Raw genomic sequence first — 24,130 nt, 5'->3', positions numbered from 1 at the left:
TGCAGTCCACGGGGCCACAAAGAGTCAAACACGACTTAGTGACTGAACAACAGCAATTTTCATAAAGTGGTAATTTGATTACTTGTTTTTTTTTTTTAAGTATGAGCTTCTATGTTTTGGAACATATATCAAAATTACGTATGCACTTGAATACTTGGTCAGCATTTCTACTTATTTCCTACACACCTCACTCGTGTGTGACATGAGACAGGTATCAGGTGATTCGTTGTGGCATGTCTCTAAGAACAAAAATAACTAAAAATTCATCAATAAAAGACTAGTTTTTAAAGTATACAAATTCTTACAAGGAGATAACATGTAGCCATAAAAAGAATATCTATGTGTCCTGATAATGGAATAACTCTTGAGGACATGTTAAGTTCGGAAAGCAAGGTGCAGGATCAGTGAGCGTAGGATGTTTTGTATAAGAAAAGAACACATAAAGAACATATATGTACATATGTATTTATATTTAATATATGTTGCTATCAACAGTGTGTTTTTGTCCCTCTAAATATATATATATTGATATCAAGTCCCCAGTTTGATGGCATTAGGAGATGGGCTCTTAAGGAAGTGATGAGTGCCCTTATAAATGATACTCTAGGGAGCTCCTTTGCCCCTTCCACTATGTGAAAATACAGAAATAATGAACCGATTACATGTTACCATAAATAACATATTTTATTAATATTAGCTGGGTTTTTCAAAATAAAAATTGAGTGGCATATATTAGCAAATCTCTTAAATATCTGGCTTGATAGAAGACATCTGGATTCTCATATCTGCTACCATATTCAATCTATTGTTATACATTGTTCTGATTGAATTATAAGGAAAGAAACTTGATTTCATTTGGATAAGAGGTTGGAAAACAGAGAAGTATTTTAAAATACTTTTCATATGACTTCTAGCTATTCTTCTTTGCTATTACACCAAAACTCGACAACTAATAGTTTCTTAAAGGTTAATGTAGTAGCTGAAACTATCAAAGAACTATTCATACCCAGTTACATTAAAATCCACTGGTCTGCTTTGCTCTTTGAGTAGTTCTTTTACCCATGAATGATTTTTAGGATCATGTGTTGGTCATTTGGGAAATATTGGTCCACTGAGTTACACATATCTTCTAAAGGTTAACACATCTCATTTCACAACATAAAAAACTGCATTTGCTGTATCACCACCAATTTCATCAGAAAAGTTCTTAGATACTGTGAAGATATTGAGCTCACACTGGTGGACACAGTTTTTCCAAAATTCGAATTTTTACTTGAAAGTTCAAATTTTATAATTTGCAGCTCATACCGTCATTTGTTTTTCTTGAATCAACAGGCACGTTTCGTTCATTTTTAAGAAAATGTTTCCCAAACCCTTGTATGAATAACCGTAGTTTGTCTATCATTTTCTCAAATAAAAATAGTGTTCCATGAAAAAGGCAGCTAGTTGGGTTTGCAACTCAGACAAGCATGCAAGAACACTCCCTTGAGATAACCTGGTACTTTGGTATACAGCAAAAGTGCTTCATGTGTACTTCATTTTGCATCAGATAGAATATTGAGAAGACACACTAGAGTCAAGATTTAACAAAATTATTAGCTTTTCCTGCTTCATCAAGGACGTTCTTAAGTGACATTTGAATGTTTTTCACTGTGAACATGTGGTAGGCAAAAATACAACGATGCCTCCTAGGATAGTTTAGTGCCACTGTCTTGACTCATGTCAAGGTACTAGTGGTTTTATCCACCACTGCTTTTGCATCACCAGGGAAAATGTCAACAGCAAACATGGCAAACATGTCTTATTATCATAAAAAAATAGTTCTGCCCTCACAGACCTCCTCAATGCAGCTTGGAAACACACAGGTGTCCCGTGGATCACAGTTTGAAAAAATATTAGCATAAACAATTTATGGAGTAATAAATTAGAAATTGGTAACATTATTGTCCCTCAATGAGGAGCACTGGATAATTGGGGGACAGGTGTGGGTAGAAGATGTTTCACTGTAAACCCTTTTTGCTTTCTGAATTTATACCATGGGAATGTATTAGTCATTCCAAGATAAATGTAAAAATGATTTTAAAGAGCATAAGAAACTTGATAGCTGGACAAAGGAAAGTAAGGTGACAGCTTGTATTTATACAAAGATAATATTCTGCATGGCTGCATAGTTGCAAAGTGTCTGGCTGGTATAAAACTCAGATGGCTCACAAGGAGGCTTAGCTGAGATTCATTGGTTAGGTTCACACACAAACCACTAATTGGCCCAGTAGTTCAGGCATGGAGAGTAAACAGTGGACTTGCAATAAATTACATTATAATTCTATAGTAACACTCAGGGAGAAAAGTTGGAAAGCTATATGTTACTACAAACAATTGAGGATATTAAATCATCCCTGATTACCAATGATTTTTCTTTCTTTGTTTTTTAAGTCTTTATTAAATTTGTTACGATATTGCTTCTCTTTTATTTGGCTTTTTGGTTGCAAGGCACCTGGGATCTTAGCTTCCTGACCAGGGATTGAACCAGCACACCTGCATTGGAAGGTGGTCTTAATCACTGGACTGCCAGGGAAGTCCCACCATTGACTTTTGTTTCCCCAGCAGTCCCTTTCCCACTGCTAAGCAATAAGTCTCCATGACAAAGCTAAGTGCTGGTCACATGGAATGGGCTGCCCTGTTCTATAAATCATGTTTGCATATATCCTAATCTTGGCCTACCTGAACCACCTTACCCTTCTATCATCTAAAGCAACAGTCATACACTCAGATGCTCAGAGGTTACCAGCAGGTAATGAGTAAAGCAGGCCAAGAAGAAGAAATCTATTTCCCTCTGTCTTATATAGTTCCACTTACGGTAGGATATTTGTGATGTTCCTCTTGATTCTACCACAAGAAAAACAAAAGTTCAGGTGTAACAATAAATGGGAACTGACAGCTGGACTTGCTGTCGGGAGGATAATAACTGGTGGGACCTTGGGGAGGTGGTGAGCACAGGTTAATGTCAGGAGGATGCCCACCCCTCAGGGTCTTCTTGGAGGCTTTGGATCTGGTGTTGCCAGCAGACATGTGCTCTCGGTGTGATTATAATATCTCTCATTTTACAAGAAGAGAGAGAAATCTGGATTTTTTTAAATGGGACATTTTCTAAGTTTTGAAAATTGGCAACTAATTGAAAGAAAAATCCTTTAATGACTGTGCAGGCAAAGAGTGTCTTGGCCAAAGAAAAAGTGCCTGTGGGCTGATTTCATAATATAGGTTTATAGCTTGATATCTCTGATCTAAATTAACTTTCTAATATCTTTGTGAATGCCATTTGGGGCCCAAAGAGAATTCCATCGCAGCTGACCCGTTTCTCTTCTTCAGGGCAGCCCATTCTAGCCAAGGGTAACTCCCCAGTGTGGGGGTGGGTGGGGGGAGGGGGCGAGCAAAAATCTACTGACAAAGACAGTTTGGCAGTACACTAAATTAAAACACCCTGATATGTTCACATCTCACTTGGTGGCTATGAGTAGCACAGTGATCTTGAGAACTCTACTTGTATCAGAGAAGGGGAGCTACATTTTGCTATCTGTATCACTAACAAGGGGCTTCCCAGGTGCTGCAGAGGTAAAGAATCCACCTGCCAGTGCAGGAGATGCAAGAGAAGTGGGTTCAGTTCCTGGGTTGGAAAGATTTACTAGAGGAGGGAATGGCAACCTACTCCAGTATTCTTGCCTGGGAAGTCCCATGGGCAGAGGAGCCTGGAGGGCTACAGTCCACAGGATCACAAAGAGTTGGATGCGACTGAACACACATGTACATACACATCACTAACAAGAGACAGGAGCTCAACCACATGTACACACGTCTCTATAGGCACCATACTAGCCCATCACAAGGAATATTCCTGTATAAAAAACTCTCTGATCATTCAGCCTCACTCACAGTTAAGGAAAGCAATCCAAGAGAAGCCAACCAATGCCTAGAGGCCCAGCACTTGGTCAATATGCAGAGTTCCCAGTAGTGTGGTTCAGTGATAGGAGATAGACTTCTTAACCAAACCAATTAGATATATGTCTTGGCATGAAATGCATAACCACAATTTCTGTGCTTCTACATCTGGGGTCAGTGAGACCCACTAAAAACATTTAAAAGTAATCTCTGGAATTTCTGATGACTCTGTCTTTGGCACGTGCTGTGCTGTGCTTAGTTGTCCAGTCATGTCCGATTCTTTGTGACGCCATGCACTGTAGCCCGCCAGGCTCCTCTGTCCACGGGATTCTTCAGGCAAGAATACTGGAGTGGGTTGCCATGCTGTCCTCCAGGGGATCTTCATAACCCAGGGATCAAACCCAGGTCTCCAGCATTGCAGGCAGATTCTTTACTGTCTGAGCCACCAAGGAAGCCTGGTCTTTGGCATATTGACATCTAAAATACAAACAACTATGTCACATACATATAGGCAGGATAGAGTTAATGGTCCAGAATAATGTTTCAAGTCCTCTGACCCTTCCCTGCCCAGGCACCTCTGGGATAATATTATCCTTTGTTTTATCATTGGCTGCTCCCCTTTTCCTTACTAAGGTACGAAATTATCTTGGTGGAAGTACACGTCCTCACCAAAATGACATGCATTATCTTTGTATGAGAGGACAGTACAGAAATATTTTAGTTTGGTGGACTGTCAACTACTTCATCTACCTATTCCAGAAACAGAATTCTATTCAGAGCCTTCCATCCATTTGTATCTATCTATCTACAGCCAATCATAGATCATTGGCCAGGCAGAAGGAATCTTATAAAATTCATCTTCCTAACAGTATATCTGGTCTACCTACCACACTTCCTATATTCAGAATTCATTACAACTCTCCACCAAGAACACCCTCAATAATTTCTACCTCTATTACTTCTTTACCTTACTACCTTTCCAGCAACTACTGAGTTTCTGAAATCACTCCAAGCTACCCAAGAAAATCTACAGGACTCGCTTGAACACTAAAAGGAACAAAAACCAAAGGCAATGGATCTAGAAGACAAAATGAGAATCAGAGATACCATCTGGGATTTTTCTTGATGCATTCATACTCCCTGGCTCTACAGACTTGCTAGAAGACTATTTCTCAGGACTGCCAAAGACAGGAGAGTGATAATCACACCTCAAATTCTGATGAGAATAATTAGATAAGGAAGTCTCAGCCCCAGGAAACTTCCAATTCACTTGTTGAGCTTGAAATATTTTCAAAGGCAAAAGACCAAATCATGTACAAAAGAAAAAAAAGAGAAAGGTTGGCATCACACTCTTCTCCACAGCAGTATTCAGTGCCAGAGAACTGATGAGGAAATGTGAAACAGAGTTCTGAAGTAAAGTAAGTAGGACCAAAGAATATTTTCCCAGGCATGGTGTCATGTAAGTAAAAACAAACATACTTTAAAAAGAAAGACCTCAGGGAATATAACACACCGAGCTTTTCTTGTAAAATATATCTGATGACAAAAACTCAGCTGATTAAGAAATGAATCAAAAGTAACAACTGGGAAATGGGTAAATGGTGGCCAAAAAAAAAAAAAAAATGTGAGCAATTAATCCATTTCCAAATAAAATACTGGAAAATACAGAATACAACTGTAATAAATCTTGACAGTATAAAAAAACAACTCACAAATATGGCAAAATCGTGAAGGGTATGAGACAACAAGCTTAAGAGGGCTGCAGTTCTCATCTTTCATAGCAAGCAGTGAGCCAATTGACACTGTCTAAAACCAAAGCATTTAACTGAAACACACCAAAAAAAAAAAAAAAACAATTTCAACCTCTTATTTTTAACAAATTCATTTTTAACTTTTTATAAAAAGGAAATAATGTATTTTGTGATAAAAAAAATTTATTTGAAGTCCACCAATTCCTTTAATTTTTTTCTCTCAATGAAAATTAAAGCTGCTACTTTTATTTTTGAAATGAGATCATGTAACAAAAGTTCATCCATCCATCCAATCGACTATCCTTATCACATACATTCTGGATGAATGATGACCACTTGAGTGGTGCAGTGTGGCAGCCCAGATGCTTTTATCTGTATACATGTGTATATATTTTCTGCACATCTACCAAGTGTGGAATGATGGTTGGAATGATGTTGCCGTAGTGTTAATGGTTATTTCTAGGGGGTTGGATATGAAGTGATTGTTCCAACATTTTCCTTTGCATTTTTCAATATTGCTGAAAATTTTTAAAGCATCTAATCTTTTTACAAAGAACATTTTTCTTTAAATAAAAAAGAAATACATGTTGAAGTGAACCATTAACCTTGAATACTTCCCCTTATATAGGCAATCATCCAGAACTTATGTTTGTTTTCACACTCTTGCTTCAATTTGATCTCGCCAACTATAAACTCTTGGCCTTGCAGTCCCAATTTTGAGCTCATCCCCTACCCTCTCTGTTCTCCTTATTTGGAACCTAACTTTCTCCTCTGGATACCTATCCATGCTCCAAGTATCCTAGAGGAAGTAGGCTGCAGTTTTTTCTGCCTAAAGATTTCTGCAAGTCTGATAGCATAAGATGTAGTGAATGTTATTTTACTCAGAAATTAAGGGAACCCTAAGATTTTAATTAATTTTACCATTTTGTAACACTACATAAAATTGGAAACTTTTATTTTAAATTGGCTATCCAGGACCTGAACTCCAGCCTTTATTTGGGAAGTTCTCCAAACTATGGACATCTGCTCCATGGGACATGGATGCTGAGAATTTCAGAAGCTTGCTCTCACAGAAACTCCATCTCACACACACCCAGATGTACACTTGTCCAGTCATTTGAACCAGTCTGAGATTTCAGTGGGCTTCTCTGATTGCTCAGTTGGTAAAGAATCCACCTGCAACGCAGAAGACCCAGGTTTGATCCCTGGGTAGGGAAGATCCCTTGGAGAAGGAAATGGCAACCCACTCCAGTATTCTTGCCTGGAAAATCCCATGGAGAGAGGAGCCTGGCAAGCTACAGTCCAAGGGGTCACAGAGAGACAGACATGACTGAGCATCTGAGCATAGCGTAGCATAGCAATTCCAGTGGGGTGAATAAGGCAACGAAGTAGTCAGTGGAGAAATCATTTTAGCAACAGCAGCCACAGCAACTTCACTAGAAGCAGCACCAACTGCAGCAGCGTGCCCCGCGCTGGTGGAGACAGGTGGGTGGGCTGCAGCCTCCATTGTTTAGCCGTGGCCGTGATTCTAGCTGCTCAGCCGTCCTTTGTTCCTGTCTGTTTTCAAAGCCTGGCATTTTAGTCTTCCTGGAAATTCTGTGGGCTTTCCAACAACCTTTCAATAAATTCCTTCTCTATTCCAATCAGCCTGCGTCTGTGTCTATCACCTGCATTAAAAATTTTGATGTATGCTGTACTTACACCATGATTCTACATACTTATATTTTAAATTATTGGTATAGGACCTTCAGACTTAAATTCAAATCCAGATACTTGTCTGTATTGCTAATCCTGCCCTGGCTTTTGCCAACCCTGTTTACTTAACAATGGACTCCTCCGTTTTCATCTTCTAGTAATTCATTCAACGATCATTCATTATGTTCAACATTGTGCTGAAATCTGGGGATTAAAAAAAAAAGAAAAGCAAGACAGTATGTTTACCATCAAGGAATTCAAATTCTAATGGGGAAGCTAGATAAGAAAATAATGAGGTGGTAAACAGTGGAATGGGGCTTCCCAGGTGGTGCTAGTGGTAAAGAACCCACCTGCCAATACAGGAGACAAGGGACATGGGTTCAATCCCTGGGTGAGGAAGATCCCCTGGAGGAGGGCATGGCAACCCACTCCAGTATTCTTGCCTGGAGAATCCTATGGACAGGGAAGCCCAGCAAGCTGCAGCCCATAGGGTCACAAAGAGTCAGACACGACTGAAGGAGTTAGCATGCATGCACACAAATAGTGGAATAAGGAAGGGCACGGGATGTTACAGAAACACCAAAGAGAAGTCCAGGAAGTCAGGAAACTCCAACTCCTGAGGGGACCTTGAGGGAATAAGTAGAAGGGAGCCAGGTGGAAGGGCACAGGCAAATGACAGTAAAGATGTGACACAGTATAGAACATTCCAGAAGCCTCACGCAAGTTGGCTTTCTGAAGTGTTACGTGTGTATGTGTGTACTCTGCTTTTCAATCTTGCCCGATCAGCAGAATCACCTAGGGCTTGTTAAATATTAGGTATCTAGTCTCTTCCTCCCAGGAATCTCAGTATGTCTGGAGTGGGGCTCAGGTGACTTACATAAAAGGGAAACTTTGTCCCAAGGAATGAGACTAGAGGCAAAACTCATGAGACTTTGTAAGCTTGAAAGTTTGAATTGTATCCTAATGGGAAGCTAGAACCATTAGAAGATTTCAAGCATAGTGGTGGTAAGATCGGATTTGCACTTTAGAAAAGTTCATTCAAGTAGCAGTAAAAAATTGGAGAAGGAAATGGCAACCCATTCCAGTATTCTTGCCTGGAAAATCCCATGGACAGAGGGGCCTGGTGGGCTACAGTCCATGGGGTGGCAAAAAGTTGGACATGACTGAGCTACTAACACACAAAGAACTGGAAGAAAGCTGAGATTAGCAGTCCGGAAATTAGTGGCAGGAAGACCAGTTAGGTTATTAAAAAGTACTCTGGTAGACAGAGAATACAGATCTGAACTAAGGCTGTCATCTGCAAAATAGAACCAACAGGATAGAATTTAGGGTAGCTGCTCCATGGGGTCGATAAGAGTCGAACACGACTTAAGCGACTCAGCAGCAGCAGCAGCAGCTGCGACCCTCTGTGTGACCCCATAGACGGCAGCCCACCAGCCTCCGCCGTCCCTGGGATTCTCCAGGCAAGAACACTGGAGTGGGTGCCATTTCCTTCTCCAATGCATGAAAGTGCAAAGTGAAAGTGAAGTCGTTCAGTCATGTCCGACTCCTAGCGACCCCATGGACTGCAGCGCACCAGGCTCCTCCGTCCATGGGATTTTCCAGGCAAGAGTACTGGAGTGGGGTGCCACTGCCTTCTCCGATAGTATAGCTGACGTGGTTGCTATTGGCTATGGTTAAGAGACAAACAGGGTGACTAGGCTTGGGACAAGTACACTGGTGCTGGTACGGGTGAAGCTCACCTGGATGAGACAAAAAATTAAAATTGATGAGTTCAGTTTTGGCCATGTTGAGTTTGAAGTGCATGTGGCATGACAGCCAAATATCTTTGGGATCTTATACACACAAGTCTGACTCACAGAAGGTGGGCAGGAAAAAAAGCTAGACTGGCTTCCCTTCAGATACAGATAGACGTTATATTGTGGAGGCATTAAAAAAAAAAAAAAAAACTGGAATGAAGGCAGTGGTAATCTGGCCATAAAGTCCCACTTCAAGTTGCACACATGACAGGGAATCAATCTCAACATTCCATTCAAATGGAGACATAAAAGGTAGATTCCTAGGTTCCTGTGGCTGAGGTCTAAGGTAGAATCCCCAAATCTGTATTTTTTAAAAGAAGCTCCCCAAGTGATTCCCACAAGCAACTGGATGTAAGAACTACCACATAGGCTGTAGTTTCCAAATTTACTGCACATTTGAACAATGTGGTGAGCTTTTTAAAATCCCTCCCTCATACCAATTAAGTCAACATGTTTGGGGCAGGAAACAGGTGTCAAGATTTTTTAAGATTCCCAGGTGATTTGATGTGCTTTAAATCTGGGAACTACTGATGTAGATTACTGATAACTAGACAGCTGATAACAAGTAAAGTGTTTGTACATAGTAGCTGGAAGCAGGGCAGTCATAGGTGTAGCATGAATGTAGTCAAGGAGCAGAGTCCAGGTCAGAGCTGAATCAGGACCAATCATCAAGGCTGCTGAAAATAGGAGATATAAAGTTGACCCACGTGACCTTCTCAGAAATGAGTTAGAGTCCTAGTTATGAACATGAGGTTCTCTGAATAAAAGCAGTGAAACAAAGAGGTCCAAGACCTTTGCTTTCTATGAACTGACAGTTGAAAAATTCTAAGTAAATTTATTTGAGATTTTAAGTAGCAACAGAAGGAGAAAACCTTGAGCAAACCTTGAGGAACATGGTCCTTTAAGAGGCAAAGGAGCAGATAGTACTATTCAAGGGAAATGGGAAGGCAAGTCAGAGAGGTAGGAGAAAAATCAGTAAGAGTAATAATGCAGAAGTTAATGGCAGAGAGGACTTCAAGGAGGGGGTAATCAACAGTGTCCAATGCTACAGAAAGAAATGTTAGGATAAGAGGAAACTGGCAATTGGACATATCTCTTCATTCATCTTAGCAACTACTGGAGGGTAGGATGTCTTTTCTCTTGCAACCTGATTAATAACCACTATCCTAACCTCATGATTGCTGCCTTCTTGAGCGAGGGAGGGAGAAGTACTATTCCAATCACAAAGCTCATTAGCATCATCCTTTCTCAAGCCCACGTTGTACAAGATGGATCTCAGTTCTAACAGAAGCATCTCGAAACAGGCCTCTAAAATAATCAAGCCTGTGAGCATTGACTAAAAGGAGTACAACGCTTAGTTTAGAGAGGTGAAGGCTGAGAGGGCTGTGATTGAGGCATCCGATTAGTCATCAAAGTCTTCTCTGTTCTTCCTCTGCTCTGTATCTAATTTCCACGAGCTTAACTCCCTCACTCCCATTGGCCTTATCCAGTCTCCAGCGAATGGCTCCTTTGCTGGTCACTGTGCTTCCAAAGTATGGCTGAGCCAACCCATCCCTCACAAAAATCATGCAGCTCTCTTCTATTACCATGCCCCTTCCTCACCCTATTCCCTCCCACAACAAATCAAGGACGGACTTGGGCTCTAAGATTGCCTTGGTTTGTGACCTTGCTCTGACACTTACCTGTCACTGTGACCTTCTGTGACCTTAAATAGCTTAAGCCCTCTGTGCCTTATTTTTATCACCTGTAACAGGGGTAATAATAGTTCTTATTTCATAGGAACATTATGAGGATGAAATGAAATGAGATGTACAGGGAAGGTGTATGGTAACAGATGAGTGACGTTGTGATTAATTTTGCTCAGATTCTGATTTGTTACCTGTAAAATGCCTGTGAAGATCTTACCTACCTCATATTGTTATAGAGATTAAATTAGAAAGTGCACTTAAGGTAAATCAACATAGTGCCTGGTACCATCAGCAAATGGACGCTGTTATGGTTTCTAAGAATGACCACATAAAATGTACCTGTACTGTGAAGGTGTCTATAATTCCAGTGGAAATAAATCATTTCTTCCTCCATGCTCTGCTTTTTGTTTTAATTTTAGTATGGCAATTATTTCTCTCTTTGTGCTCTTTCTCTTTTCTATTCTCTTCTGTATTGTTGTTACTTACAACATCTTACTTGTTGTAAAGAAAGATGTAAACAACAACATCTGTATTGTTGTTACTTACTTACATCTTTCTCTCCCCCTCCACCCTAGATTATTAGATTGAGGACAGAGATTAAGGACTATATTTTACTAATCCCTGTAATTGTTGTATAATACCATGCAATAATTTTCAGATTCACATAGTATGCTCTCATTCATGGGTAGCTGAATGACTTTACTGACATTTTTATACTGGGCTTTTTTTTCTTTTAAATATATATCATAAATTTTAATGATACTTAGTACAGATACAATGAATGGGAAAACTGTATAAATTGGAGCAATCTTTTGGAACAAAGTATGGCAACCAGAGTTTTCACAAATAGGATACTAGCTAGAGTATATTGGTACAGTGGAATAATGTGAAATATTATTAAAGCTATATTAATGGGTATCCATACATATACATATTTGCTGCTATTGAAAGATCTCTAAGATGTATCATAAACATTAAAAAGGTATAAAACTATGTAAATTGTATGCCCTCTTTTGTGTAAAATTAAAATAAAGAGAGATGTGAATTTATGTAGATTTATGCTTTTTAAAATTAGGAAGTATAATAAGCAATTGTTCACTTGGAGAGGATGGTAGGGGAAAGACGGAAATGAGGGCTTTTGCTTTGCGTTTTGGAACTTTCAGCATTGTTTAAATGTTATACCCTCATACAAGCATTATTCCTTACTAAAGTGTTGATGAGAAGGGAGGTTAGGACCTACCCCTTTTTGGTTGTTTTATTTTTTGTACTTCAGTGTATGTTAAAAAATATATTGCAAAAATTTCCCCCGTATTAAGTGCTTGTCACACTCTATTCTAATGGTTGAGTGACATTCCATCACATGATATATATTATGCTTTTTAACCCTTTTAGTTGAATATTTAAGCTGTTTATGCTTTGGTGGTTATTTGATTATTCTTAGCTCTGGACGTGGAGAAGGCAATGCCACCCCACTCCAGTACTCTTGCCTGGAAAATCCCATGGACAGAGGAGCCTGGTGGGCTGCAGTCCATGGGGTCGCACAGAGTCGGACACGACTGAGCAAATTCACTTTCACTTTTCACTTTTCACTTTCATGCATTGGAGAAGGAAATGGCAACCCACTCCAGTGTTCTTGCCTGGAGAATCCCAGGGACGGGGGAGCCTGGTGGGCTGCAGTCCATGGGGTCGCACAGAGTCGGACACGACTGAAGTGACTTAGCAGCAGCAGCAGCAGCTCTGGACATGGATTAGCTGAAGCAGTAGTAAAATTTTGTCACTGATGACCCTTGTAGGAACACAGTTGGTCTTACAATAGTCTCCAGGATGTTTTGAAGGGCTTACTGTGCAATTTTGGAATTAGAAATTTGGAAGAGTTGAAGTGCTCTGCACAATAGAGAATTTTGAATCCCCAGCGGCAATGGCAGGATGGAGACTTGGTGGAGTGGTTGGGGGTGGGGACAGAGAATATGAGAGAGAAATAAAATATAAGATGGTGGGCTCCAAGACCCCCTCCTTCTGTGTGGATTTCTTTCGGAGACTTGTGAAGAAGCCGAATTGTTGGAAAGAGAAACAAAGACAGCATACAAACACGGTAGCCCGAGGCCAATTACACGCAGAGCATAAACCTGGGAATTAACAGGAGCCACAGGGAAGACTCGGAGTTTCACCAGTTAGGGGACTGGGGATGGAGTCAAATGTAAGTAGCTGGCTTTCTCAGTGGCAGGGCTTTCCACCTGCTCTGTACAGCACACACCCCTCCTCTGAGGACCTCTGTGTTATTGGCATAATAAAATCTTGTGATTCATAGAACTGAATTGCCTCCTGAAGAGGATGTACACTTTATGCTTTCACCAGATGTGGAGGTGTAGGCCTGATTCACCCCACCATCATGCACAGTGGGTATTACAGTCTTTACATCATGAGCAATTTAACAGCAAAAAGGTGCTCTCATTGTTTACATGATTCTGCATTCTGGAAAGGTTAACAGCTTTTTCATCTTCATCCCAGTTCTTGGATAAAGTAGAAACCATCACACAGGACCTTCTTTATCCTCTCACAGTAACATAAACATAGCATCACCAACTCAATGGACATGAGTTTGAGCGAACTCTGGGAGATGGTCAAGGGCAGGGAAGCCTGGCATGCTTTAGTCCATGGGGTCACAGAGTCGGATACACTGAGCAACTAAACGACAACAACCTCCCATACAGCACTTGGTAGGCGCCAGATATTTTTAAGTGCTCTTATAAAGTGTTAACTCATTTAAAAATTCACGAATCTATGTTATAGGTAACACTTGGCTTCCATGTCACTGATGAAGAAATTGAAGTTCAGAGAGCAGCATTTAATCAAACTCAGCAAGTGGAAGAAGCTGGATTTGAGCCCGTCTTCACAGTCTGGCTCCTAAACGTTCCACCATGCTGCCTCTTTTCCCTTCATCCTTCTACAAACCATTCTGCATCTTCATCCTGCCACTGCTTCCAGTCTTTGAAAATTGTCGAAGACCACCTCTCCCATTCTCCTGTGGATCGCATCACTCTTCACCATCCAAGGAGTCTCATTCATTAGTTCTCTTCTGTCTCTTGCATCTTCAACTTCCCTTCAGCCCGGGTATTACTCATTCTAAAAAATAAAATTAAAACAGTCACACTAAGGAGCAAGCAAACAGCAATAACTGGCATGCCTGTATTTCCTTCCAACTACTAGAGTTTTTCCTCTCTTAATCTTGTCCAAGGTTGACTTTGCACCCTCAGTTCCTTCTCAGCACATTGCAATCTTGTTTCAGCCAGCCCACTGAAACTATGTATGCCAAGTATAGCAGTAACATTAGTTTTTCCAAACCCAACGGATCTTTCTTTCACTTAATTTATATTTGATACAGTTAACAATCCCCTCTTTGGGATATACTATACTGTGGCTTTCATTCTAACTCTTTTATCTCTTCTTAGTCTTCTTTGTTAGCAACTCTTCCTATGCCTAATCTCTAAAATTAACATTCCTGAAAATGTAAACCTGTGATTTCTTTTCTTCTCAGTATACACACTGTCTCAAGTTAATTACATCCAGTCTTGTGGTTTTAAACACTATATTCCTGGTAATATCTCCCTAATTTGTCTCACCTGCCAGCTCCACTGGAACATACATCATCCTAACTTAACCTCTCAGTTAACCTATCAAAATTGAATTTATCTTCTTCCCAAATCGGAGAACCTCTTCCTTATCCTTTACACCTATTATGTCCTATGAGGTTAGGGACCAAGATCGTTTTGATCATTACTTGATACTTAGAATCTGGCATGGCTGTTTATGCATAGAGGGTGCTCAGAAGATACTTAATGACGGAATGAATGAAAATTTTGTTTTGGTTTAAGATAATTCAGAAACCAAACTTCTTTATCTATAGACTTATAACTGATTAATAATGTACACCTAGAGTGAGTGGGAAAAACAACATATAAATGAGTGATTTTGAAAATCAGAAAAAAAACTTCAGATATTTTTCTATACATGTGTCTTAGAGTTGAAAGGAGACATAGTTCAAATCTCTTGTTCCACAGATGAGGAAATTAATGTAGTTTACTTGCCCAGTATGACATCAGTTTTGACAGAACTGAACCAGAATCTTACAGTCTTATCACTGTGTGGGATACTCCAAGATGTTTCAAAATCTGTACAAGTTCACTATATTACATTTGGGTGTGTTGTGTATTGTATTACTCATACAATAATTGTGTGTGTGTATGTGCATATATATAGGCTTCCCAGGTGGCGCTAGTGGTAAAGAATTCACCTGCCAGGGTAGAAGACACAAGAGACACGGCTTTGATCCCTGGGTGGGAAAGATCCCCTGGAGAAGGAAATGGCAACCAGATCCAGTATTCTTGCCTGGAAAATTCCATGGACAGAGGAGCCTGGTGCGCTACGGCACAGGGGCAGCAAAGAGTCAGATATGACTGAGCATGGAGCGCGCGGGCGCACACGCGCGCGCGTACACACACACACACACACACACACACACACATCACTCCTTCCAACAGTAACCCCATAGGCTAGAAAAGTGCCTGACCCATAATCGGTAGTCAATAGATTGTTGACCAAGTCTTTTATTTTTAGTGATGACTGAAGTAAACTCTATCTGTTTTTGCTTCAAAAATATAGTCATCTATTTTTTTAAACAAACACTCCAGAATGCATAGTATGAAGAGTATACATGAGATTATAAATTCAATGAAACATTTGGAATTAGGCTTGTTTTTAAAAATCTAGAACCTGTAGTTCTTCTAAAAAAGGGGGCAACCGTTTCTTTCAGGTTTCCCATCTGGACCAGGTACTTTACACACCCTCTCTTGTTTACTCTGGCAGCCCAGCAGGGCCATTTTACACGTCAGGGGAGAGTAACTCCACAAGAGCAAGGGATTTATCTCGACTTATCTAATAAATATCAGATGGGAATTAAATCCAAATCTGAAGCCACGGCATAAGTTTTCCCCCCTCTGATGAGCTATGTTTTCCAAACAGTGTGAAGTATTATTTTCCCAAGGACTAGACTACTGAGTTCAAAATAATTTTGTGTAGCACAAAGCAGAAGGGGGAGTAAAATTAAACTAATGTGTTTCTTCTGAAATTAAAATATACATAAACATATACATATAAAAAAACTTAAAGGTTTGTAACTAAATTCTAACTTATGTTTTAATGTTTTGATTCAACTTTATTGAAGATAATTTATATAAAATAAAATTCATCATCTTAAGTTTACAGGCTGAATGAGCCTGACAAATGCATATGCCTTTTAGTCATCACCCAAATCAAAAAAATATATTTCTATCACACATAAAGTTTCACCACCTCTTAGTTCCTGGTCCCAGGCAACCACTGACATGCTTTCTGTCTTTTTAGTTTTGTCTAGTATAAAATTTTATATAAATGACATATAATCATATGTTTTTGACTTTTATCACTCAGCAAAATGCTTTTATATGTTTTATATGTGTATATATACATATATATTGCAATAATCAGTAGTTCACTTATTACAGGCAGGATATAATTTTTTTTGTCCAATATGACAATGTCTTTCTTTTAACTGGGAATGTTTAGGGTCCAATTAACATTTAATACCATTATTGATAGAGATGGATTTAGTACGCCAGCTTATTGTTTTCTGGGTTTTTTTTTTTCCCCTGTTATTTTCTCTCACTCTTCCTCCATTCTTGCCTGATTTTGGATTATTTCACTATTTTTTTCAGTATTCCATTTTGTCTACTGGTTTTTAAGATATCTTTTTCATTTTTTTAAGAAATTGATCTCGGAATTACTCTCTATATCTATCACCTTTCACAGTCTATCTAAAACTAATATTATACTAACAATTTCATGCAAAATATTAAAGCCTTTTAACAATATAGACTGCTTACTCTCCTCTTGCCATCCTTATGTTATAGATAATCATTATACTGATATGGGTTCCCCTGGTGGCTCAGACAGTAAAGAATCTGCCTGCCAATGCAGGAGACCCAGGTTTGATCCCTGTGTCAGGAAGATCCCCTGGAGAAGTGAATAGCAACCCACTTCAATATTCTTGCCTGGAGAATTCCATGGACAGAGGAGCCTGGTGGACTATAATCCACAGGGTCACAGAGTTGGACACAACTGAGTGACTATTACATACAGACTATATTGATATACATTGAAAGTAATGCAGGAGAGCATCATAATTTTGCTTTAAAAAGTCATATGTGTTTTACAACACTCAGAGGGAGAAAATAGACCCATATTTATTCAGATATTTATCATTTCTGATGTTTGATATTTGATCTGAAATAAAAATTTCCTTCTATCACCATTTGCTTCGGCCTTGAGGACTTCTTTTAGCATTTTTTTAAATATATATTGCAGGGCTGTTGGTAACAAATTATTTTAGTTTTCCCTTGCTGTCGCTAAGTCGCTTCAGTCGTGTCTGACTCTGTGTGACCCCATAGAGGGCAGCCGACCAGGCTCCCCCATCCCTGGGATTCTCCAGGCAAGAACACTGGAGTGGGTTGCCATTGCCTTCTCCCAGATAGCGGAGGGACTGCCTTATCTTGCCTTAGTTCTGAGGAATATTTTGGCAGATATAAAGCTCTGAGTTGATACATTTTTTCCTTTCAGAACTTTAAAGATGTTGTTTTGCCTCAGTGTCAGGGAAAGGTTTAGGATGTGGTCCTTTTTGTTTCTTCAATAAATTTGTCTACAATTATATTATTTTTTTGTGAATGTTTGACAGAATTTACCAGTGAAGCTATCTGGCCCAGAGTTTTTGTTGAAAATTATAAAATTATTGTTTAATATCTTTAACAAATATAGAGCTATTTAAAATTTCTATTTCTTAATGAGTTAGATTTAGTAATTTGTATCTTTCATGGAGTTCATTAATTGTATCTAATTATCAAATTTATTCTCCTAAGATTGTTCATAATATTCCCTTATGATTTTAAACTATAGGATCTGTAGTGATTGTCTTTCTTTTATTTCTGATTTTGGTAATTTTAATTTATCTTGTGATTTCTCTTATTTTCTCACTCAGTCTAAGTAATTGCTTATAAATTTTGTTGGTCTTTTTAAAATACTAGCTTTTGTTTCATTAATTTTATTGTTTGAACCTTTTATTTCTTCACTGATATCTGCTCTTATTACTATTTCTTTCCTACTAATTTACTCTTGATTTAATTGACTCTAATTTCTTAGGATAAAAGCTTAGATGATCAACACTAAAACTTTTTTCTTTTCTGGCATGAGCTTTTAAAGTTACTTCTCTCTTTCTAAGCACTGCTTTAGCTGCACCATTTAAATCTTGTCTGTTTTATTTATATTTTAAAATTTTAGTTTAAATATATTTTAATTTCACTTGTGGTTTATCTTTGATCATGAGTTATTTGTGTGTTGTTTATTTCCAAAAATTTGGAATTTTCAAGACATTTCTGTTACGAGTTTCTAATTTAATCTCATTACTGTTAGAGAATATATTGTGTATGCTTTTAAAAACTTTTATTGAGGTATAAATTGATGTATAACACTGTATAAGCTTAAGGTGTACAACATGTTAATGCAATAAACATATTGCAAAGCAATTACCACTATAGTGTTAGCTAACATACTATGCATGTTTTCAGTCTACTTAAACATATAGACACTTCTATTATGCATTAATACACTAAAATTTTTTAGCATATCATGTATCTTAATGAGCATTTCTTGTATACTGGAAAAGAATGTCTATTTTGCCTTTGGTTGATACAGTGTTTCTAAATACCAATTAGGTCAAGCTGTTTGATAGTGATGTTCAGCTCCACTATATTGCTACTGGTTTTATCTCTGTTTAATCTATCAGTTACTGAGATAGGAGTATTACATTTTCAACTTTCATGTGTTTTTATCTATTTATCTTTCTATATCTGTCAGTTTTGGCTTTATGTATTTTATACAAATATAAAATATATAAAAATATATTATATATCTTAAGCTTATTACTCTGTACATACACATCTGAGATCTGAACATATGTTTGATAACTTATTCCTTTTATCATTTTGAAATGTCCCTCTATCTTTGCTAATATTCTTTGTTCTGTGATGTATTTTTCTGATATTAGTACTGCTTCTAATAGTATTAGAAGTGACTGCAAGTTTGTTTTTTTTAATTTATCTGTATCTTTACATATAAGTGTTTTCTTTTACAGGCAGTATGTAATTGGCTCTTGCTTTCTATCCAGTATGACATTTTCTGCCTTTTAATTGCAGTGCTTAGATCATTTACATTTAATGTTGTCAACACAATGATATTATTTATTTTTTTTGCTTTATCTGTTCTTTGCCTTTTTTACTCTTTTCCTGTCTTCTTTTGCATTTTCACTGTTCTGTTTTATCCATACCTTTGGCTTATTATCTCTGCCTCTTCATTTTATTTTGAAGTGGTTATTTATGAATTACAACATGCATCTTTATCTTTTACATTATTCTTTCAAATAATACTATACCACTTCACTTTTCACATAAGAAACTGAAAACAGTACACTTCCATTTTCCCTTCTATTATTTTCATACATTTAATTTTACCTATTAGAAATGTCATAATAAATTATTATTTTTGCTTTCACTTTATAATTTAAGAGCACTGAAAATGAGGTCTTTTATATTTACTGGCATATTTACAGTTTCTATTTTTCTTCTTTCCTTTATATATAAGTTTCTTTTGGTGTTAAATATTTTTTCTTCTTATGACCTAAGAAAACTTTTATGTTCCACCAAATCACAAAGATTGTCATATGTATTCCTCTGAAAGCATTATGGTTTTGAGTTGTATAATCCATCTTGAGTTAATTTTTATATATGGAGTGATTTAGGTGCCTATTGAGTTTTAATTCTGCTTATATTTTTAAATTATAGAAATTCTAGGTTCTTTTTTGAATCTGAAATATCATTTATTATAACTTTATCTTCTTTATTGATGTTTTCAAGCCTTTTCAAAATTTATTTAAGTGTAGTGAACATTGTTATTTTATATTGTATCTGATAATTCTAATATCTGAAGTCTTTGTGCATCTGTTTCTGTTGTTTGTTTTTTCTATTGGTTCTTAGTCACAGAGCTTCATTTCCTTATTTTCCTCTTTATTATTTATTATGTGTTGAACATTATACTTGTAAAATCTTTGTGGAAATAATCTGAGACCTGTAATAAATCCTTCTTCCAGAGGATTTACATTTGCTTCTATCAGACACTTGGGGGCACTGGCAGACTAGGGCTGTATTCAACCACTTGGAGTAAATTGAATTTGAGCTTTAAGTCTATTTTAGTTTTGTTTATTTTAATTTCTGGCTTGCCGTTACCTTGATGGTGTAGCCCTTTGGAGTGCCAGTTTATTGTAGGGAGAATGCCTTTCTTGGATGAGTTATAGGTTTTAATTTCCCTTTCTCTCACCCTATGAGTTGTCACAACTAAGCTGCTACTTTTCAAGAATCAGAAAATGCTCTGAAGGCCAAGGTACTTCCGAGTCAATGGGATTAATCTTAGTTCTTATTTTCTTTCTGTTTGAGTCTAGAAATTTTTTTACTCTCTCATCATGTCTTCTGTGCTTTTAGGAAATTTTTTTTTTTTACATTTTATCCAGGCTCTTTAGTTATTTCCATCAGGGGTTGATCCAGGTTCATCTGAATAGCACATTCTGTAATTGCTATCTGGCAAAAATTTTTCTCCCAACAATTAACCACTTAGTCAATAACACTTGTTGAAAATGTATCTTTTCCACACAGGTTTCAAACTTGTCACATTTATGTTTTACTCAACAAACACTTTGGTCTGTTTCTGAGGCTTTTCTCTATTCCATTCATTTCTCTTTATTCCCAGTGGAGACCATGAAAAGGTGTCTTCCTATCCCAACTTCCTTTATTGGCCTTCTTTAACTAATAGACTACATTTTTCAGGTGATAGAAAAGCATCTGCCTCAAAAGTTGGCCTAAGACACTCTCATGTATTCCTCATGGGAATGCAAAATAGTACAAAACAAAAAAACCCTTACACATTTCTGCTTTGATGCAGAAATACCACTTCTTGGAGCTTACCCCAAAGTTACACCTCAAAAAATCAAAAATTTATGTGCACAGTATTACATTTTACAATATTGTCTATAATTAGAAAGTATTAAAATGACCTAAATGATCACACAGGGAAAGTGGTTGAATAAACTATCATATATCCCACAAGGGAGAACTGTTGAAGCTGTAAAGAATGAGGAAGATCCCTATGAAGCTATGTAAATTTCTGTGAAACATAGTTAAATGAAAAATGCAAAGTAAAAAAGAGTTTGTATAGTATATTACCTTTTGTATAAGAAGAGAAATAAAAACATATACATATATATGTTTATTTTTATGAAGAGAAGCACTGAAAGAATAAACCATAAACTTATAAAAATGGTTTTCTTTAGAGGTTGATAGAAATAAACTAATATTTTAAATATTCAAAACATAAAATTAAGAGGACAAAAAAGTAAATCACTAACTAGTATGTAAACCAAAATGAATAAACCTAAATGTAAATCAAAATAATAAAAAACAGAAAAAAAACATAATTTAAGTAACTTTGAACTCAGTACTACTCTATACATCTTCAATAGGACATAGTCTATCAAAAAAAAGGAGTGTAAAGAATTTTTGAATTTTACTCAGTAACTAGTTTCTTGCTGTTTGTGGCATCAGTGTGGTAATTATAAAACGACATTGGATGTATTTATAAGATAAAGCAAATGAGTGGAGCACTAGGGTTCTCACTGTGGGAGGAGGGACTATAAAAAATTACATTGGGGAAGGGGAGAAACAGGATAAGTACATAGGCCCAGAGTATTTCCTCATAGATTACTTATTAATTATAAAGTAGAGGAATAATAACTTTATATGGAGAAACTGAGAGATACCACTTAAAGCCTCCATCACCAATATTGGGAGAAACTGATACCACGTGCCTTGTGATATAAAGCAGTGGAAAGAACATCATTTCTGTGATATTTCAATCAAGAATGCCTAAACTTCATCTAATAATAAGGAAACATCAGACATACTCACACTGAGGAACAATGTATAAAACAACTATTGTGTATTCAAAAATATCAACGTTGTAACATATAAAAGAGACAGAAAGCCTGCTTCAGATTGAAGACTAAAGAGACATGATAATTAAATGCCATTCATGAGCCTATATCAGATCCTAGATAAGGGAAAAAAATCGGACTATTTAAATATTGACTGTATATTACAGTCACCAAATTTATTCCTGTTAAATTTTTCCTATTTTATAAATGAACTGTACCCATGACCATAGAAGATATTGTTCCTGTTTATAAATTACGCAAATTTTAATATTTTGGGATAAAGGGATATGACATCTTCATCTTACACTCAAATGGTTTCAAACATAATAATAAACATAATATATGTGTATATTCATATGATGTGAAAACAATATATTTGTGTATTCATATAATTCATACACATATCTACAAAAGTAGATGTGGGAAAATGTTAACAATGGAAAGCTGAGGTTTTTAAAATGTAGCCATAGGAATCTGAGGGTTTGGTATGGCAATCAGATTTAGGCTTTGAATTTTTCGTTTATGAATAAAATGCCTTGCTGCTTCAATGTACTTTGTTAGCATACCATCTAGGGGATGATCATGAAGAACCCAGAGGAGGCACACCTCTGGCTGGCATACAAAAACATGGTGTAGAAATTACTTAGAGAGACTGATGAAGGGGCTTGTGATTGGGAAAAAACACATTCAATCTTCAAGGAGATAGAATTTCAAAACTCATCAAATGCACAATTATTAAAAATCTTCCAATTCAAAGGGTTGAGGAAATAAAAACTCATAAAATGGTGAATTGGTATAATCATTTTGGAAATTAAATTGGTTATTGTATCATATATATCATCCAGAATCCAAACAGGATACAGAAACCACAGTTATTTGAACAGTGGAAGTTTAATATAAAGAATTGTTACTCCAATCCTGTTAGAATGAAAACGGGATTGGTAGTAAGAAGTAAGTCTGAAGAACACGGGGGCAGAGCAGATGTAAGAAGCAGCCACTATCTTTGGGGCTTAAACAGATACCCAAGGAAGAGCTCTCATCCCTCAAAGCTGAGATCTAGACGGTGTTAGAGCAGGCTGACTCGGAAGAGAATTCATGTGATACCACACCAGTGGAGGGGCTTCCCTGGTGGCTCAGCAGTAAAGAATCAGCCTGCAATGCAGGAGCCACAGGAGATGTGGGTTTGATCTCTGGGTGGGGAAGATGCCCTGGAGAAGGGCATAGCAACCCACTCCAGTATTCTTATCTGGAGAATTCCATGGACAGAGGAGCCTGGTAGGCTACAGTCCATAGGGGCCCAAAGAGTTGGATTACTGAAGTGACTGAGTATGCACACACACCAGAGGAACTTGCTGGAAACTCGCCCTTTGGAATTTGCCAGAAATCCACCCTTGGGTGTGCTGAGGAGAGCTGCTCACAAGAAAGTGTCTCACCAGAGGCACTCTGCAGCAAAACCACCTGAGGGGGTTTCCAGGGGCAGCTGCTGGCCACTATGTACTGCTGGCTGCAGTGTATTGGAAGAGTCTGATGCTGAGCAGCTCTGGATACTGCAGAAGGCATGTACTGTGGAAGTTGTCCATGCTTTAGGAACTGGTCCCCACAGTAGCAGCTGGCTAATCTGGTCCACTAAAACCAAGAAGCAAAACTTTTTTCTCCTGCAGTGCCTCTCCATCCTCCTCCTCTGGTGCAACTTAACACTGTACCAATTGGAATAGGAAAGGTTCAGTTCAGTTCAGTTTAGTCGCTCAGTTGTGTCCGACTCTTTGTGACACCATGAACCACAGCACGCCAGGCCTCCCTGTCCATCACCAACTGCCGGGGTCTACCCAAACCCATGTCCATTGAGTTGGTGATGCCATCCAACCATCTCATCCTCTGTCATCCCCTTCTCCTCCTGCCCTCAATCTTTCCCAGCATCAGGGTCTTTTCAAATGAGTCAGTTCTCCGCATCAGGTGGCCAAAATATTGGAGTTTCAGCTTCAACATCAGTCCTTCCAATGAACATCCAGGACCAATATCCTTTAGGATGGACTGGTTGGATCTCCTTTCAGTCTAAGGGACTCACAAGAGTCTTTTCCAACACCACAGTTCAAAAGCATCAACTCTTTGGCACTCAGCTTTCTTCATAGTCCAAATCTCACA

The 24,130-nt window shown here is 37.9% G+C and overlaps 1 long non-coding RNA gene across 1 annotated transcript in view; it reads right to left on the bottom strand.

The window, feature by feature from the left end:
- Nucleotides 1-665: 665 nt before the first annotated feature.
- LOC133254011 (uncharacterized) overlaps nucleotides 666-24,130 on the bottom strand; it is a 66,435-nt gene continuing 42,970 nt past the window's right edge. The window contains exon 3 of the long non-coding RNA XR_009738531.1: nucleotides 666-13,989. This is a non-coding gene — a long non-coding RNA (uncharacterized LOC133254011). The remainder of the gene's footprint in view (nucleotides 13,990-24,130) is intronic.

Source organism: Bos javanicus, chromosome 9 (assembly GCF_032452875.1).
Source record: "Bos javanicus breed banteng chromosome 9, ARS-OSU_banteng_1.0, whole genome shotgun sequence".
In the NCBI taxonomy this organism is placed as follows: domain Eukaryota; kingdom Metazoa; phylum Chordata; class Mammalia; order Artiodactyla; family Bovidae; genus Bos; species Bos javanicus.
Note: the sequence above shows the minus strand (reverse complement) of the source record. Positions and strands in the feature narration are given on the sequence as shown.